Source organism: Crocodylus siamensis, chromosome 9, assembly GCF_052110815.1.
Source record: "Crocodylus siamensis isolate JL-2025a chromosome 9, ASM5211081v1, whole genome shotgun sequence".
Classification (NCBI taxonomy): Eukaryota; Metazoa; Chordata; order Crocodylia; family Crocodylidae; genus Crocodylus; species Crocodylus siamensis.
The window spans coordinates 51,106,138-51,126,770 of NC_143403.1; the positions used below are offsets into that span (position 1 = coordinate 51,106,138).

A 20,633-nucleotide genomic window follows, 5' to 3' on the forward strand; every position below is an offset into this window, starting at 1 on the left:
CCTCTCCCAGCCTAGCAATGGCTGCCCTGCCTGCCCCAGCTCCTGGCACTTGGGGGGAAAAAAAGCCCCGACTCACTGGGTGCCGCCAGGCAGGAGGTGATCCCCACTGCCCCTAACTGCGCCACGCTGTGAAGATTTGGAGAGCTTCTAATTGATTCAGACCTTTTTATTGGTCCCCTGATTCGATTCATATTTGGAGAGTCAGCCACCGAATCGGGCTGAATCTTATCCAAATTGAATCAGCTCCTGAAGCTTCACGCAGCCCTAGTGTTTATTCTCTGCAAAAGCAAATACTAGACACTTCTTTTTAAAAAGAAAATGAAAGCTTAATTAATGGTAGGGCTGCAGCATCCAAGACTAAGAAAAACAAAAAATATTTTCAGTGTTGCCAACTATGAACGTAGAAAAGGTTTGGTTATGGCACCTTTTTTGGGAATCTCCTGCTGGCAACAAGGAATCAATTAAGTTAGCCTAGAGAATTAGGGAGTTTGTTTCATGGATCCACATAGCTACAGACTTACTGCCCATGCTCCACTAATTGCTGTGGATGGTCTTGCTAAACTTACTGTTGCTAGCATGGGTAATGGTAGCAGTGAAGATGGGTTGGCGTGGACTAGCACCAGAGTGCAAACCCACTGGGAATCACAGGTGCGCTCTCGGTTTGCTAGCCTACAGAGAAGTGTGTGCTGCTATTTTCACTATTGCTGTAGTATTTTTCCTACTTTGGCCACAATTGCACCTACATTTGGTCATGTTTGCTCTACTGAGAGACAGCCACACAAAGCATTGCACTGTCCCTTTCAAGGAGTGTAGAAACCAGTCTCTGTGTCTTCCTCCCCCGATATTTTTACTTAATACAACATGTGACACACAATGGTTCTTCTCTAAAGGTGAGAGAAAGTAGAAGGGCAGGATATACTCTTGAAAAAACATAATTTCCCATTCTTTAAAGGTTCCTGGTTAGTGCACTTGGGACCCTCATGCTGAACATGAATGGAAAGAAAAAATTACTAAGCAGTGTAGAGTTAGGGAGGTTGATGTAGTGGTTTCACCAGTAGTCTTGGACTTGGGAGATTTGGGCTTAAGGCTCTCTGCAGCTACAGGCTATGTGAGACATTCGCTGCCCTAGTTCCACATTTGTTAAAGGAGGTGTCAGCGACAGAACAGTTAAGGCTGCATCCAGTGGAGTGAGTTCAAATCTCACTCCAGACTTGTGCCACAGCCTGACTTCAACTGATCCCACTGTGAATAGGACTTTGGGTCACTCAGCTGAGGAATCACAAGTGGCTGGCTGTGGTGCTGACTATATGTCTCAATTCCCTGCTGTTACAGATAACAGTATGCCTTAGGCAGGCCAGTCTTATGAAACAAGCTCAGGAGTAGCTTGGACTTGGAAAAGGGATAATACACTTCTCTACTTTGCAGCAGTACTGGGATGGTAAAAGTCTGCTAATGCTCAAATATTATGATGCCATATCAATACCTAGGATATTACAAGGATATAGGTTGTAGCCATGTTGGTCTGCAGGCAAAAGCAATCAGAACTCTTGGTAAGGGGGATATCTTTTATTAGACTAACTAGATAGTTGCACAAAAATTCTTTATCTGCAGCCTTTTGGGCACATGCACCTTTCCTCATGCATAGGAGAGTGCAAAGATTGTAAAATCCCAGGGAACCAAGGGATAAAATCCCAGGCACAAGAATCCTATCTAGCCGCATACATTTAGCAGGCTGCACCATGAGAATAAGAGATGGAGCTCCATATCTGCAGAGTTTGAGGCAGAAGGTACCCTCCTCTGGCTAGATTTCTGAGGAGCAAGTGTCATCACCTGCCTTTTCCCGGTTTGAACGCACAGCTGCCCCTCAGCACTTCCAGGACAAGCCATTTTTCTAATATCCCCCCCTCCCTCAGTTCCCCCTCTCCACACACATCTTTTCACCTCTTTCACACTCCTCTCTTCCTCTCAGGATAGCTGACACTTCCTGCAGGAAAGGAAGGGGTGAATATGTAACTCCCCCCTGCTCTCCATCAGTCTTCCTGAGAGGGGATGAAGGGTCATTCAAATAGCATTCCCTCCACACCCTGGGACCCAGCTCTTCCAACCACAGGAGGGATCTGATGTATATTTTATAATGAAACTTTGATTCAATTAAAACATCTCTCTAAGGTCAGCCATGTTCAAACATTATGACTTGACAGCCAGTGCATTGGTGAACAATTGCCATGCATCTTGGACACTGTTACGTACCAGGTGGAAGTGTAAATGACATTAAGCAGCTTGTTAGTGTGAGAATTGGCCTATGATGAGCATCCTGGGGGAGTGGATCTTGTCAGATTCATGAAACAGAATTTTCTGAAGGAGAATTATAAGGCAGGGAGCAAGAACTGGTGACATGGCAGGGTGCTATTGACATGGCCATGACATCATCCACAGCCAATACAAGAGCTCCATTTGCATCCAGCATTCTAAGTCCATGCCATAATTCACATTAAAGAACTGTTGTGCAATTAATTACAAAGATTATTTCCATCCAGTGAGCTCCAGAGGCCAATATGTTTCCCATTGATTTCTTATCGCCTGCTATTTCTGCAGTGGGGGAGAGACTCTTCCACATTGATTGGTTGTCTTCAAAACGGTGGGTTTATCACATGAAGTTCATATGGTTCATAATATTGTAGCATGGGCTTACTTTCCAGAAGTGCAGCGCTCCCAGAACTTCAGCTGAAGGCAATGGAAGCTGTCAAACTCAGCACTTCCGAAAACTATCATTGATATTGTTAACATCAAAGCAGGCAGGGATTGACCTTGATTTATATCGTTTTGATTACATACTGCATTTATCTGCGTACTTCTTTCCCCCCTGTCCCCTTCCCCCCCATAAGCCATGCACTTTGTTTTAGGAAAGCAGAATGGAGGAAAAAAGACTTTTTTTTAGAAACTCAGCTGCCACAGCGTGGGCTCACCATGGCTGAGCGCTGGCCCCAGGCTGAAGGGGAAGAGCCCATTCACCCTCTCCTGCAGCTACAAACCTAACCCTTTCACAACTGCTGCTGAATTGGCATCGGCTTTTGACTGCTCAGCCAAAAGCTATTCCTGATTTAGCAGCTCCTGTGAAAGGGTTACTACCTACCTGTGTTGCTGAAGTGTGCCCTCTGCCCCTCCCACCCTGCCTGGGAGAGAAGGACAGCTCACAGCAGCCATTATACCATCCCTATGCTTCAATTCTGTTGAAGAAATTGATGTCCCCTGCTGAAGACATTCAGCCCAGTTTTGAGGGTCTGATATTTGAGGTAAAGATGAATGTGGTATGTGGGTAAATATGCTATAACAAAACCAAGGCAGACATGTCTCTGCCTCTTAAATGAGGTAGTTGAAATCAAGGACAAATTTCCTTGAGACTTCATTAATATAGCATCAACACCAAAATGCAGCTCTGCTCTGAACAGTGACTTAAGCTCCAGATGTCCAAGACGCACTCGCTCAACCTCTTTATGCTCATCCAGCCCTTTGAAGGTGGGCCGCTTGCTCATAGGATGGACCTGATTGCTGAGGGAGGTGAAAGGATAGGTGTCCTCAGTGTGGAAAGGGCTTTCCATTTAGGAATTTTGCTTCCATCACTGTTATGTATCCGAGTTCACAACTGGACATATTGACCCAGCAGACCAAAGCACATCCACTGTTCTATTGTAGAGACCAAATGACATCTGTGGGACTCCATGGGTGCACCTACACATGTGCTTTAAAGCATCATGTCAAAAGCTGTGCAAATATGCTAAGGCACAGTAAAAATAGGCTACTGCACAGTAAGCATCACTAAAAAGCATGCATTTTGGCTACTGCACATTAGGGCAGCCTAATACATACTTATTTAGTACTTCACATTAGAGGTACTAAACTGAATGCACAGTAACAAAAGTGCGGTAATGAATGTATAGACATGCCCCATGTGGTGTTGGGATTTGACTGACCAGAGCAAATATCTGGATCAGGCTTTAGACTGCAAATTCTTTGAGCAGGGCCCATGACTCCTTTACTATATAGCACCTAACACTCAATCTGGGCAGACAAGCCATTGCATCTCATGAAGGGTTTTGAAATTTCCTTCTGATTTGAATAAAATGATCAAATTTTGAAATTCTCTGTAGAACAAAAATACCATTCTCTGGTCAGCCCTGGGAACCCCTACTGTAGTGCAACCTGCCTGGCAAGCTACTCTAGAAGTAGGGACCTTGAAAGCCAGGTGTCAAGGATCTTTGGGCCTGGGATCTAGCAATTCCAGATTTCCAGCTCCCCGGGTGGACTGCTGGGGAGCTGAAAGTTCTGGGAGCCCCATTGGGGCTTGCATTTCAGAAAAATGAAAAATTCTGCAAATTCTCCTTAGCTGTCAAACCTCCAGTTTAGAAAGTACCATTTACAAATAATCTGGCCTCTTACAGAATGTATTATTTGAATCACAAATAAAACAGTCAAGGAAGGAGACTCTCATCAACACTGTTCTTTGTCAGATAAGATTTACTTCCCTATGCCACAAAATCAGTGCTTCAGTGAAACCTCTGGCCCCATCATTCATTGGCAAAGCACCCACTGACTTCATTGAGTGATGGATTACACCAGTTTAAGCCTACAGTAAAACAAACCCACTAGTTCTGTTCCCATTGAATTCTGTTACCATTTTACTGCATCATTCATTAACAGAATGAACCTTAATAAGGCAACATTTTCAAAATTATAGAAAATTAGAGTTGAAAGGGCTGTCAGGAGGTCATCTAGTCCAACCCCCTGCTCGAAGCAGGACTAGCCCCAACTAGATCATCCCAGCCAAGTCTTTGTCTTGCCTAATCTTAAAAACCTCCAAAGATAAAGATTCCACAATCTCTCTGGGTAACCTCCTCCAGTGTTTTTTTCCAGAAAGTTTTTTCCTGATATCTAACCTAAACTTCTGTTGCTGCAACTTGAGACCATTGCTCCTTGTTCTGTTATCTGCCACCACTGAGAACAGTCAAGCTCCAGCCTCTTTGCATCCCCCCTTCAGTTGAAGGCTGCTATTAAACCCCCCTCAGCTTTCTCTTCTGCAGACTAAACAAGACCAGTTCCCTCAGCCTCTCCTCAGAATTCATGTGCCAAAGCACCCCAGCCATTTTCACTGCCCTCTGCTGGACTTTCTCCAATTTGTCCACATCCTTTTTGTAGTAGGGGACCCAAAACTGGACATAACTCCAGATGGGGCCTTACCAGTGCTGAATAGAGGGGGATTATCATTTCCCTTGACCAGCTAGCAACGGTCATACTAATGCAGTCAGTATGTTATTAGCCTTCTTTGTAACAAGGGCACACTGTTGTCTCCTATTCAGTTTATTGTCCACTGTAACCCCCAGGTCCTTTTCTGCACAGCTGCTGCCCATCCAGTCATCCCCCAGTCTGTAGCAGTACATGGGATTCTTCCATCCTAAGTGCAGGACTTTGCACTGTGGAAGAGCCGGGGAGAGGCTCTCAGGTTTTTTTTTTATGCACGGCCTTGGGGGATGGGTCATGAACCAGTCACAGATTCAGACAAATAAAGATTTTATTACTTTCACTAGGTAAGGGTAAGGTCCGCTGGGTCACGAGGTTCAGGTCCACTCTCTTGCTTTCAAGACTACTGATTGGGCGCCTTGGGGCGGCTGAGTGGGGCCTTAGTCTCAGACCTGGTCAGCGGCTCATTTGACAGAATACAGGACAAACATATATTTGATTATAAATGCACAATGTTGCTTGTTAACTATTTATAAAGCTAGCAGTTAAAAAGCAGATATAACTAATAAAAAGCAGATATAACTAATTTACCAACAGAGTCAAGTACAATACATTACCAAGCAAACTAGCCAAGGGATTGACATTTCCGAGCCTTTTCCATGGAGGCCTCTGAGATGTCTTCTCAAGAGAAGGGGAGAGCAGCTATTCGGGTGATCAGTCCAATTGCCCTTGTGGCGCTTAGCTCCTGTATTTCGTTCGTTTTCTCTCCGATGTGGCAAAGTTTGTGTCGCTGTTTTATACTTTGTTTTAGCCAATTACCTCCTGAACTTGCATTTGCTCTTTGTATGGTTGTGTATATTTCGTATTTCTGAGCACGACCGCAAGTGTCCACTTCTTGCCCCAGCTTGGTGCGGGAGTTGACTCAGAAGCTGGCGGTGTTGCGCACAGCTTAGCATGGTCGTGCTGGAGCGGCCTGGCCATTCATCCAGGCTTTTTAGTGCAACATGCACTTGTCTTCATGAGAGTTCTTTTGGCCCAATCCTCCAGTTTGTCTCTCTGAATCCTAGCCCTACCCTCCAGCATATCTACTACTTCCCTCCAGCCTCGTGTCATCTGCAAACTTGCTGAGGTTGCACTCCATCCAATTTTCTGGGTCATTGATGAAGACATTGAATAAAACCAGCCACAGGACTGACCCCTGGGGCACTCAACTTATTACTGGCTGCCAGCTAGATATCAAGCCATTGATTACTACCCCTTGAACCTGACGTTTCAGCCAGTTTTCTATCCACCTTACATTCCACAGGCCTTTTTAAATGACTATATTTCATTATTAATGTTTTGGGCAAATTGTTACCACTAGGTCTATTTCAATGGCTTATCCTATATAAGTGGGACTGGGAAAAATAATACATAAATGTGCAATTAAAGATTGCTATATTCCATATATGTAAGGAGGATGAATATGGAATATACAGGCAACCTTAAATCTGGTGCTTCTGAGTACTTGAGTTCACATTAGTAATGTTATTTTAATATGGTGTGTGAGTGTGTGCATGCACGTGTGTGAAATTAGACATATACTCATCTTGAAGTACATATTGCTAGATTTCCTTATAATTAGGGACCACTGTAATTTGGGCTTCAGGGGATTTTAGGGGAAAATCCAAAATTTAGTGTTTCCCTTAAAGCCCCAGAAAACTGTGATTTGGCTGGAAATGGCCTGAAATGGTGGGGGAGAGGGTGAGTGGAGAATTGTTTTTTTTTAACTTACCTGAAACAGGGAAAAGAAAGGCAGAAGGGCCTCGTAAAAACTGTGGAAACCCTATGTGTTTCCAGAAGCAGCCTACTACAGGCTGTTCCATCAGGTTGTTTGATTCCCCATTTTAGCAGAGAGTTTAAGGGCATTCAAACATGTGCTCCAGGAGGCGGGAGCCCTGTAATTAGAATGGCTCTAAGAGGTGCTTAATTAAAGTGCCCAGAGCATCATGTGTATCAGTGTCCCTGCACTGAAAAATGTTGGTGGGGGTGTTTTAACTAAAGCTTGTTAAATGAAAGCACCCCTGCTGCCATTTTTCAGTGTGGGGATACTGATATGTGTGAAATTGGAGTCTGGTGGAGCATGGTAATTACCATGCTCCAGCAGATTCAATTAATTGAGTTTGCTCTGGTGTGCTGTAATTACAGCATGTCAGAGCAGCCTTGATGCATGTGTATAGGTGCCCTAAAAGCCCTGTCCAGAGCAGAGCAGGTAAGTACCCCCTGCCCTATGACATAGGCATGCCGAGTGCCTTCCCCCACAGTTGGGCTTGGGGTACCAAAACAGGGGCTTCCCTCTGCCTGGCATGGGTCTCCCAAGCCCAGCTTTGCTTTGTTGCCATTTGGGAGCAGAGGGGAATTTCCCCCTCCCCTTAATTAAAAGTTTAGGAAGCGGTGAGATTTACTTTCTTAAAACAGTAGACTATGTGTTGCTGTTCAGTTGTTATCAGCCCCACGGCAGGCTCTCTCGGCCAGTCAAAGGTGTGGGAGAGCCTGAAATTCGCTCCAGAAGCCTGCAGGAGTCTGCTTTTCCCCCCCACCAGAGCCTGAATGACAGTGGTCCCTACCATAGGGGCTGACTTTTATTTTTGCATGGGGGGCCTAAGATGATAGTCAAGTGGCAAGTTTTATGCATTTTAGGTGACAGCTTTCTTCCTGAGGGGGGCCAGTGCCTTGAGGCCCCCATGTACTTGGCACTTATGGTCCCTACTTATAATGGCACTCACAAACATAAAGGGTACTATTATTCTATGGTGCCCTAAATCACGTGTCTATTGTTGGAAAGTATAAATAATCCACTAAAGCCTAAATAGGGCTGTGCAAAGCTTTGGTCCCTGATTCGATTTGGCAGAGATTCAGCCCGATTTGGTGGCCAAATCTCTGAATCCAAATCAAATCAGGAGACCCTTTAATCGCTCCAAATTGAATCGGAACCCTCAGAATCGATTCGGAGATTCAGACATAGATACAGCTTTAAATGATTTTTCTATATACCTCAAGGTACCAGGCGGCTCGTCAACGCTGCGATGGTGGAGCAGATGGAACGTCCCACTGGCACACGGGGGGCTCCCCAGAGCGCTCAGCAGCAGATCCGGAAGTGGACCAGAAGTATTTCCAGTCCAGCTCCGGGTATGCCAGGGAGTATGCTGGCTCCCCTCCTCCCCATGCCTTCCTGGCTCAGCGACTGGTGCCTCCTGGGTTTGGGAGAGCACCCGGGGTTTCCCCATAGCCGACTGCCAAGCTGCAGGAACAGGGTGGGGGTGGGCAGCACGCTCCCTGGTGGATCTGGAAATAGACTGGAAGTACTTCCGGTCCACTTCCAGGTTCACTGCCGAGCATGCGGCTCCATCCGCTGCAGCATCGCAGTGTTCACAAGCTGCACCTGATACCTCAAGAAAAAATATTTAAAGCTGTGTTTATGGCCAAATTGCTGATTCTCTGAATCAGCGTCGAATCTTTAGATTTGGATTCAGCTGAATCGAATCAGGCGCAGTGATCTGAATCAACGAATCAAATCACGGTCCCCAATTTGGGCCAAATCCGAATCGAATACTGCCTGTTTCACACACCCTACTAAATAGGCATATCTTTTCAGAAGAATGGCAGACAGTGGTGTTGCTTATGCAACATGCTTTGCTGCCCTGTAAGTATATTAAGGACTTTTAATTTTTCAACAGTGCAGTTACCTCATTCAATGTCATTTTAAAACTTTTTACATTCATACTGTTAGTCTGTCTTCCCCTGTATCTTCAAACATAAATCAACATGCATTATGTTAGTAAACTTCTCTGAATCACTCATTTTCATCCTCATGATATTTATGTAAGCCTCAAAAATGACATATACAACAGCATGATCTTTCATTCTCTTAATGTGTCTTTTTAACAGACTTACTGACAAGAAGAAAATTGAACACCAGACAAGGATTTCATGTAAGTTCCAAGTCAACCTGCTTTAGCATCCCTCAGTTTTAATCCATCAGATTAAATCCATCCTCTACTGAGTGATTTAAATTCTTCCCTTCATTTGAAGAGGTTCCAAAAGAAGAATTGTCTGGGATATTTTATTTTGAATGTCAGGCTTTTTTTCCAAGATCATTCCTTGTCACTTCCTTGGCACTGTACCTTCTTTTTACTGAATGCAAAGGCATCATAGGAAAATAGGACTGGTTGGACCTGAAAATTGCGGATTTTCTTTTTATTAGAGGAAACCAGGATCTCTGCTCATGTGGACCTGAAAATTGCGGATTTTCTTTTTATTAGAGGAAACCAGGATCTCTGCTCATGTCTAGCCACTTAAATTTTTAAATTCCTACTGTTGCAATTTATTAATAATATTATGAATGATTGTGTGATTAAAGACTATATTATATTATATACAAACAATGGGTTGATTGAAAACTAAACAAGTAACTTTCATTCTGGAATTTCCTAGCATCTGAATTTGAAACTTGTTGCTTCTATGATGTTTTCCCTTCCCCCCCCCATTGTACTATGAAACAAAGGCACTTAGGCACTTATTGTGAGGCACTTGGGAAACACACAGTAGGCATGTCTATACATGTATTTACGTGTGATGCACCTGGGGAGGAAGAACCAGCACCATACCTACAGGCTGGAGAACTCCCTTCTCGTCAGTACAGAGGCAGAAAAGGATCTTGGCGTCATCATCGATGCCAAGATGAACATGGGTCAGCAGGGTGGGGACGCAGTCAGGAAGGCCAACCACACCTTGTCATGCATCCACAGATGCATCTCGAGCAGGTCCAGGGAGGTGATCCTCCCCCTCTTTGCGGCATTGGTCAGGCCGCAGTTGGAGTACTGCGTCCAGTTCTGGGCGCCGCACTTCAAGAGGGATGTGGACAGCATGGAGAGGGTCCAGAGGAGGGCCACTCGTGTGATCAGGGGCCAACAGGGCAGGCCCTATGAGGAGAGGCTACGGGACCTGAACCTGTTCAGCCTCCACAAGAGAAGGCTGAGGGGGGATCTAGTGGCCTGTTACAAACTAGTTAGAGGGGACCGGCAGGCACTGGGGGAGTCCCTGTTTCCCTGAGCACTACCAGGAGTGACTAGAAATAACGGTCACAAGCTGGCAGAAGGTAAATTCAGATTAGACATCAGGAGGCGCTACTTCACTGTCAGGGAGGCTAGGATCTGGAACCAACTTCCAAGAGAAGTGGTGCTGGCTCCTACCCTGGGGGTTTTTAAGACAAGGCTTGATAATCACCTTGCTGGGGTCATTTGACCCCAGTACTCTTTCTTGCCATGGCAGGGAGTCAGACTTGATGATCTGCTCAAGTCCCTTCTGACCCTACTAACTATGAAACTATGTGCCTAAACTTAATGTGCCTTTACTTAAGGTGCATTAAGGTGATTTAGGCACGCATCTACATGTGGACGCACTACTGCTCATAAAGGTGCATTAAATTTAGGTGCAAATAGCCACGTTGCACTAGTACACAGGCAGACATACTAATGTATATTAACGCAGTGTCTATCCATTGATGCACACTGCATTAATGTGCATTAGTGCATCTACACATGCACTAATGCAACTTAGCTATTCATGCCTAAATTTGATACCTGCTTTATGCAATTATCAAATTCAGGCTCACATAGCCTTAAATCATCATTTTAAAGGTGCATTAAGAGTGTTGATATGCAGACATGAACCCTTAATGTGCCTTAAAATGATGATTTTAGGTTAAGCCCACTTAAAAGAAGCATGTGTTGATACACCCAGTATGGACAGAAAGACCCCATCAGCATCAACAACACCATCACAAACACCCTCATACACATACACAATATGTTAAGGATGTAAAGGGGAAAAAATATCCTAGCCAAATGCAGTAGACTCCATTTCTTAGTAGAAAAAAAAAAGAAAAAAATTGCAGCCAGTGCTCAAGTTCCTACTTCATCTGTCTAGAGGAATGGAATATGAACCATTTAGTGTAATATTCATAAGTAATAAGCACTTAAACTTTTCCTGAGTAAAAAGTGTAATACATTGGGTATCTACATGTGCAGCTATAAGGTGCTTTAGCCCAATTTAAGACTTATTAATCATAGAATCAATGAGTCGGAAGGGACCTAGACAGATCATCTCGTCCGACCCCCTGCCATGGGCAGGAAGGAGCATTGGGGGTGGCAGGGGTCATAAGACCCCAGCCAGGTGCCTATCCAGGTTCCTCTTGAAGATCTCCAGGGAAGGTGAGAGCACCACCTCCCTGGGAAGCCTATTCCAGGTTCTGGCCACCCTTACAGTGAAGTAGTTCTTCCTAATATCTAATCTAAACCTATCTTCCCTCAGCTTGTGGCCATTGTTCCTGGTGACTCCAAGGGGGGCCCTGGTGAACAGACTTTCCCTGAGTCCCTGCTGGTGGCTCCTGATAAGGTTGTAGGCAGCCACAAGATCCCCACTCAGGAGACTGAAGAGATTCAGGTCCCTCAGCCTCTCCTCATAGTGCTGGCCATGGAAGCCCCCAACCATATGAGTGGCCTCCTCTGGACCCTCTCCAGGTTCTCCACATCCTTCTTGAAGTGCAGCGCCCAGAACTGGACACAGTACTCCAGCTGCAGCCTGACCAGCGCTGCATAGAGGGGGAGCAAGACCTCTCTGGACCTCTTAGTGATGCCCCTGTTGATGTATGACAGGGCGCAGTTGGCTCTGCCTATTGCTTCATCGCATTGGTGACTCATATTCATCCTGGAGTCAATCATGACTCCAAGATCCCTCTCTACCTCTGTGCTGCCGAGAGGGTCAGCCCCTAACCTATAACCATAATGCTGGTTCCATCTCCCCAGGTGCAGCACCCTGCACTTGTCCTTGTTGAACCGCATCCTGTTCAGATCCGCCCACTTCTCTAACCTATCCAGGTCTGCCTGGATGCGGTCCCTGCCTGCCGGTGTATTCACTTTACTCCACAGCTTGGTATCATCAGTGAATTTGAACAGGGTGCACTCCACACCCTCGTCCAGGTCGCTAATGAAGATGTTGAACAGCACCGGCCCAAAGACCGAGCCCTGGGGGACTCTGCTGCCCACACCCTCCCAGATCGACATTGACCCGTCCACTACCACCCTCTGAGTTCGCCGCTGAAGCCAGTTTGCCACCCATGTGACTGTGCATTCATCAATGCCGCAGTCCCTCAGCTTGCCCACCAGAATTGGGTGGGACACTGTGTTGAAGGCCTTCTGGAAGTCCAAGAAGATGACATCGACTTCCTCCTTCCCATCTAAGCTCTTTGTTACCTGGTCATAGAAAGAGACCAGGTTAGTCAGGCAGGATCGGCCTTGCATGAACCCATGCTGTTTATCCCTCAACATCACTTCCCCTGCAGGGCTCTCATAAATGTAGCCCTTGATAATTTTTTCAAAGACCTTCGCCAGGATAGAAGTGAGGCTGACTGGCCTGTAGTTGCCAGACTCTTCCTTCCTCCCCTTCTTGAAAATAGGGACCACATTGGCCCTTTTCCAGTCCTCAGGGACTTGGCCTGAGCACCAGGAGTCCTCAAACAGCCGTGCCAATGGCTCCTCAATGACACCAGCCAATTCCCTCAGCACCCGTGGATGAAAGTCATCCGGGCCCGCTGACTTGGACACATCTAAGTCCTCCAGGTAATCCTTAACTAGGTCTGCGCTAACAGTCGGGGGACTCGCATCCTTCCTGGGCCTCTCTACGCTATCACCCGAGAGTACCCCCTTGTCAGCAGACAGGAACACGGAGGCAAAGAACTTGTTAAAGAGTTCTGCTTTCTCTCTCACGTCCATCACCAACTGCCCTGCCCTGCCCTGCCTCGTAGGGGTCCAATATTACCCTGAGACTTCTTCTTGCTACCTATATACTTGAAGAAGAACTTTTTATTATCCTTAATCCCAGAAGCTAATTAAGCTTCAGTGCTGCTTTCGCCTTCCTCACCAAATACCTACAAGCTCGGGTCAGGGAGGTGTACTCCTCCTTTGTCCTTGCCCCCTGCTTCCACTGCCAATACGCTTTTTTCTTTGCCCTCAGGCCAGCCTGGATATCCACGCTCAGCCATGAAGGTTTCTTGGACCTTTTTCCCACCTTCCTGCACAGAGGAATTGTGTCCTGCTGTGCGTCAAGGATAGCCTCCTTGAGGAAGGACCACCTTTCCTGGACCCCCATACTAGCTACCCCCTAGACACTGAGTGACTCCCTGACTACTGCCCTAGGCACATCAAAGTTGGCTTTCCTAAAGTCAAGCATTTGCACTGTGCTAGTTACCCTCCCCACCTTTCTCTGAATAGCAAACTGGATCATTTCATGATCACTGTCCCCTAGCCTCCCTTGTACTAGCACATCCCCTGCCAGGTCGTCCCCAGAGGCTAACACCAGATCCAGTATGGCGTTTCCCCTAGTGGAGACGAGTACCTCCTGCACAAGGTGTAGGTCCTGTATGCACGTCAGGAACCTTTGTGAGTGCATGTCTACATGTGCACACTCTTAATGCACCTTAGAAATGGCAGTTTTAGGCTATCATGCCTAAATTTGATACCTGAAAAAGCAGGTATCAAATTTAGGTGTGAATAGCTAAAGCACATTAATGCACATGTAGACGTGTTAAAGTACATTAACGCTGTGTATGGACTGATTTGAGACTAACTTTTGTCCTGCATCCATCCACATATGTGGCATTAATGTGCTCTAACATGTGCATGTGTCGACCTGAACCTAAATTGCCTAATGTGCACTAAATTTAGTAAGCTAATGTGCATTAAATTTAGGCACACCTAAATGCAAGTGTAGACACACTCATTGATTAAGTAATGGAGCACTTAGGTTGAAGTTATGTGTTCCACTTAGATCTTGCTAAGGGCACTTAAAATGTGAGAGTGCACATTAAAGATTGTTAACTCGTGCTAAGTGCCCTCTGAGGTGTCTCAAAGTTAGGGTACTTAAGCAAGAGTTACTCTGGACTGTGGTACCTAACTCATGTTAGAGCAATTTCAATCTGCTCCTTAGAGATAAAACAAGCAATTTTCAGTCCTCCAGCATCCCAGGATGAACCGTTCCCAGACCCCTCTCCCAAGCAGGGATAGAGCCCAGATGTCCTGACACCTACACACACCCCTGCTCACCAGTCTTCCAGTGGCAAGTCAGAACTGTGCAGACAAGAAATGGTATTAACCCTTAACACATGACAGCTCACAGCACATTCTGACTTTAATATCACTTAACATTCCACCGATTTAGTATGGGCTAAGTGGGCACATCTGTATGAGCCATTCACTGCAGACCTACCTAATTAGCTCCACAGTAAATTCTCCATGTCTACATTTGCGGTCCTATTAGGTTGTAGGAAGCTAATTATATCTGCTGCAGGATAGTACTTGTCTATCCTGCAGTGGAGTTCTTTGCTCCACAGCAACTCATGAGCAGATGGTGATAGGACTGTCTGGGGCAAAATGGTACTTCAGTGCAGAGGCTGCCTGCTGGCTAGCTCTGCACTGGAACACCCTCATGCCCCAGCCAGCCCCTCTGCAGCATGTTGAGCTGAGTTGGAGCAGCCCCAGGCTGGCAGGCTGACCCCACACTGTCCCCCAGCCAGATCCCTTGCCAGCCAAGGCTGCTCTGATCTGGCTTAATGTGCTGCGGTCCTGTGTACACATGAAGATATAGCACCCAGGAGAAATAAACTCCAGCGTGATATGTGCCAGAGTTTATTGTTTCACATTAATAGCACGTGTAGATGTGTCCAGTGTGACTTTGGCTCAGGCTTCTGACAACAAGCTCACTGGGCATTCTTGAAGACTTCATGCAAGAATTAGGATAATCTTACCAGTGCACTTGATTATTTTATTAACATTTTCAAGCCCTACAACTAGCTTGTTACCTATTCTTACTTTGCGCTTTGTTTAGCCACTTTTGTTTCTCTGAGCTTTTTCATAATTCAGTGTGTCAAGACTGGGATGGCCAATTAGTTTAGAAATGCTTTTCAAGGTCACTCAGTCATTTATGGAATGATTTGGTCTTGTATGTCAGAGGGTGTTTATTTTGCTATGCTGGGCTCAAACAAGATTCATTCTGGGTTGACTATTGTGGCTTTGGCTTGTGTTACTTGGAAAGTCCTGGCATAGGCCAGTGCCTGTATTGACTCTTCTGTCTCAAACAGATTCTCTTGGTTGTTTCTTTGTTCATTTGGAAAATTCAATGTAACCCTTTTTCTCTGTGATTGCTCAGGGTTTCAAATAGATCTCCATGGTTTGATTATGTATTTTAGGCTTCTTTAAACATTAGGACCTTGGAAATAAGACACAAATCCCCTTATGTATTTATACTGTGGTATAACCTGGAAGGGCATGTCCAGACAAGCATGGACATTTGTTTCTTCAGGAACAAGTAGCAGTGGCACACCTTATGCTTCTGCTACTTGTTCCTGGGGTATGCCTATGCCATGCGCACTCTGGTGTGCGGGAGGTTATCCCAGGTGGGGTAGGGGAGGCTGGGGCCAGACACTTTTTTGGCCCCAGCAGCCTTACCTGGGGCCTCCTGGTGCTGCAGCTATGACAGGAAGCCTGGCTGGCAGCTGGAGCATGGCTCCAACCATCCAGGTTCTGGTTGAGGGTGGTATGCACTGCCCCACGTTTTTTCGGCATGGATTATTTGACTCTGGGATCTCCCAGGATCAAAATAACCCCCTGTGCTGCAAGGTAGCAGAGTGGGGAATGCTTGCATGTGTTGTGTGTGGCACTGCAGATAGGTCTGTGGCACCACGTGCTGCATGTCCATACTCATCTGGACACAGCTGAAGAGTCATCAGTTAAGACCTGGACTGTTTTATGTTACCCTATGCCAAGAAAGGCCTAAATCCTTAAAAAAAAAAAAAAAAAGGCCAATGCTTAATTTTATGCCTGTAAGAAGGCCTATTTGTTTAGGTGGTACTACTTACATGTGTAATGTTGGGCATACATACAAGTTAGCTCTTCAGAAGTATGTATAGTATCTGCCCCAAAAGGAATCGAAGAAAGACATCCTGGGCCTGTATTGCATTCATGTTGAACTGTACTGGGAAACTGGTATTGGGTATAAACCAAAAGATCTAGAGGAGAACTTGTATCTATGGATGCTGGTCTACAGACCAGAATCTGTTAATGGAGTCTGCCACTGATGTTGTGCAACCTCATGAGTCAGATTTCTGCATTGCAAATGTTGGCAAAGCAACAAGCAAGCATGTGCATTTAAGTCTAAGTTCTGTTTTTCCACCCCACACCCTCTGTGTTTTGGCAGTACGCTGCCTTTCCAGTACAGACTAGGCAGAGCAAGCTGACCTCTAACCCCAGAGGAGAAATAATGGATTGGAATATTGATCCTAGCACTTGTCACACTGAATTGAGGTGCCATTGTTCAATCCCTAACCTTTAGCTGTGCCTAGCTTTTATAAACATCCCACTGTCTCCTAATGCAGATGCAGCAAACATCATGTCCAACAGACTATTAGTAGGAGAACAGCCTGTCCCCTGTCAAAAAACACAAGGTGCCACATTCCTCTGGGAATGCTGGCATCTGCTGACAACACTTTGTCTTGCCTTCCTCCCCATGCAACAAGGCATGTATAACAGCAGCCGAGCAACTAATCCAGCAAATGTAATGCAATCTATATGAATATGAAAGGATAGCTGGCAGCACGGAGGACCATGATGGCTGCTGTTTCTGCCAATGGGCAGATAAAAAAAGGAAGAGAGATGCTCACAGGATCTTGGTGTCTCACTTGTCGTAAGTAGACAACGGGACATTGTATGACCAGTATGTGTATGTGGCTTTTGCTGTTAACCATGAGTGATTTTCAAAAAGTTTGGAGACCAAGGATTCTCCTTTGTCTTGCACTGTTATTCCCAGCAGTGCAAAATGAAAGTGAAAAGCTTCCAAGTCAGAATAGTAGCTTTTTACATCAGTTTTGCACAGTGACATGCCAGCTGCAGAGCTGTAGAAAACTAAACTATGAGTTCTGGTCGAATGGCCCCCACTACCAATAAAAATAATATTTAAAGAATAGCAAGCCTAAAGGTAGGCTCCTACCGAATCCCAGATCTCAACACCTCTGAAAGTTAAAGAAGCCTGAAAACAGGCTCCACAATAAAATTCCAGGACATAAAGCTAATGCCAATAGGAATTTTTTGGATATGTAAGGCTGCATAAGACATTGCTCAGGGGTTGCTTTTCTCATGAGATATGCTGAGTGAGTCAAATTGTATTATACTTTATTCAATGGGCCAAAACCTTTCTCCTTCTTAGAAATTATCCCCAGATAGAATCTCATTTTTTGTGAATGTGTTTGCCAAGCTGACTCTGTGAAGAACTTCCATTCTATAGGTTGTTCACCACCATCTGTGAATGATTGAATGACTAAAATGTTTTAAAACGCAATAATCACAAGAGGCAGGATATTTGCCTTTGTACCTGAATATCCTTCTTGTGAGGCAGGAAGCAGTGTAGTTTAGTGAGTAGTGCACTAAACTGGGATCCAGGTGATTTGGATTCCATTCATCATGAATGATTCATGGCTCTGTAAATTGATGAGTGACTTTGAGTAAAGCTTATCACCTTTCTCTGCTTTACTTTTCTCCTTGTAAAGTGCTTGGAGGTCTATGTATGAAAAGGGCTATATGAGAGCAAAATAATTATATTATTTGCCTGTAAATACAGGTACTGTGTCAAAGGCATCTCTGTTCCTTGCGCAGTCATAGCACCAAAGGTTTCTTTCCCTGAAATCTTCAGAGACAAAATGTAGCACACAATCTGTCAATGGGCTGTTTGGGGTGAAACATGCCAGGCTGAATCCCAATTATAAGCGGGCTGGGGCATCTTACGTTAAAAGAAAAAACAAAACGGTTCATCCCTTTAGCAGTTCATTTGCCTTGGAGCAAGCACTTTTAATCCTACTGGCAATATAGAACTATACCCCGTTCTTTTTCTGAAATGTGGCTCTGGACAATGCTTTTCTATGTGAAATGAGAGATAAGATGACAAACAGGGAAGAAGAAAAATGTCTTTTTTCTGAGGAGCTGATTTTGATAGTTGCTTTAATGCAATTTAGATTAGAACTGAGTGAACTTCTTGGCCCCTCTCTGTCAAAAACTGTAGATCCAATGACATGAGTAGGTTTTGTGAATTCATTTTGGTTTTGCAACTTATTTGTGTCAGAAAATATAACACAACGTTTTTCCTTTTAGGTTGAATAACATATTTTGTTTTCTCTAAAATTAATGTTATTTGACTTTTTTAAAAAACACTTCTTGTTTCAGGTTAACCTGAAATTAAACTATGTGGAGATCTGGGAGGATGGGTGTGCGGGGGGGAGGGAGGGAATTTCTAGCAAACTGAAAAAAGACAAGTATCACCACAGTTTTCCTGAGGACTACGAAGTCAGAAGTGCCTTTAAAGCAAATATAGATGAATATATGCCACCCACTTCTCATAAACGTAACATCTTAGTAAAATTACAACAAAAAATTAAACATATTAGATGCCTCAATATGTGATAATATATATCTGCACATAGTAATGACTTCAGAAGGCTTAGTAGGTATCAGCTTTGACATTTACTATGGCAATTTTTAGGGCTTTCAAGAGAATTGTGTTTCATAGTTTGGACATTTTTTTTGCCTTTCGAGCCCATCTCTTTTTGCATGTTTTACTCCATATTTACATCTCTGGCATAACTTGGCAGTCTGTTCTTTGATGACCTGATTGCAAGGCTCCAGAACAGCTGTACCGTGGGATATAAAACATTAACATGGTGCCTCCAAATAAGGGACTTGGTAATAAAGAGAATGAATTCTCCTTTTCTTTTGGCTGAAAGAGAATATGCCTTCTTGATTATTATTATTTGCGGTACTCTACTGTCCTAGGCATGGTACAAACACAAGTGATAGTCCTTGTCCTAGGCACTTATCATTTATATAAACAAAACAGATAGTGGATGGGAGGGAAAACAGAGGTACAGAAGGGCAAAGCAAGTAACTCAAAGTCATGCATCAAGTGAAATCCTGGGCCCATTGACTTCTGGTATCATTTACTACTCCATACTGTCCCCATGGTGTACTGGTTACATGGTTACTGTTACTGGTTTCATGAAGATCTTGTTTGTTATGAGGGAAATAAGCATACAGGACATAACTGAAATTGTGGGCCATTGTTTTGAAGCTGCATATTTAGATAGAGTCCATGCAAATGTGAAGCTTTGTAGTTTTTTAGGTTGGGCACTGTACATATATATGTGTGTGTGTACAAGGGGTGTGTGTAGATAAATAGATCTGTTTCTTGCCGGTAAGAGAACAAGGTTAGAGACATATGGTGAGACACAAACTAATCTATACTGCTTTAAAATATGCATTTGTTGGTATTTTTAAAAGCACTGGCTACAAAGAATTATTCCCACACCCTAAATGGGCAGTTTTCCTACGTGAAATCCACTGACAGTGCTTATCTGAATTGAGAGCTTCTGTGAGGATTAAATTTGAAAATTTCTGACATGGTTGAAAAAAGAGTAATGGGGAAAAATTGGTGGAGAGAGTATTTGTGGAAAACCATGAACACCAGGCAAACTCTATTGATTTCTTTATACCTACTTCTGCCTGACCTATTAAACACAGCTCACCGACTAGGTAGCAAAATATTTAAGACGCACTTTGTTGTATTCCTCAGTGTCTTCTGTGCCACGGTTAACAAACACCTCCCAAATTTCCCAACAGGATAGGGAGGAGAAGCAGACAGATAGCAGGAAGGTGCACTCCTATCCAGCTAACTCATGTAGACAGACTTTCCCAGGAATTAGAAGATATTATAAAGGAAACACTGAAGAATGTCCTCCAAGAGTCGAGATGGACAAGGAAATCAAAAGAAGTTTACACAACAGTCCAATTTTCCAGAGTTTTTACCCAGTGTGCTCTTGTCCACACTGCATGAGAGAGTTCAAGTCCACTGTCCCATATCCAACAGCGGCCAGAACCAAAGGTTTCAGAGATCACTCTGAAATGGAAATGAGGCACATGGAGCTCTACCTGTGCCCACACTTTTTTCATTAGTTTTGTAGTGTGTGTATTTCATCATAGATGAGATCTGGGACAGCTTATCCAACAAGGGATTGGAAGGTCATGTATGGTGACTTTTCTTTTCAGGAGTGCTGTCAATATCATTCTGTTAGAAAGTGCAAGGTTTATATTGCTGGAGAAAAAGATAAAGCCAGAGGCACCCGATCAAGTCATTCCTGGTTGCTATTGTCACACCTAAGAGGCATCCTGTTGCATGAGACCAGCCTGCATAGCTCTCCAAGTTGGTGGGGTTCTTTAGGGACCAGTTTAACACCATTCCCAAGAGCATGTGGGAACAAGACTGAG

At 44.6% G+C, this 20,633-nt stretch overlaps 1 long non-coding RNA gene across 1 annotated transcript in view; it reads left to right on the forward strand.

The window, feature by feature from the left end:
• LOC149857553 (uncharacterized) overlaps positions 1-20,633 on the forward strand; it is a 135,787-nt gene that overhangs the window by 80,406 nt on the left and 34,748 nt on the right. Inside the window, exon 3 of the long non-coding RNA XR_016444064.1 lies at positions 9,163-9,206. This is a non-coding gene — a long non-coding RNA (uncharacterized LOC149857553). The remainder of the gene's footprint in view (positions 1-9,162; positions 9,207-20,633) is intronic.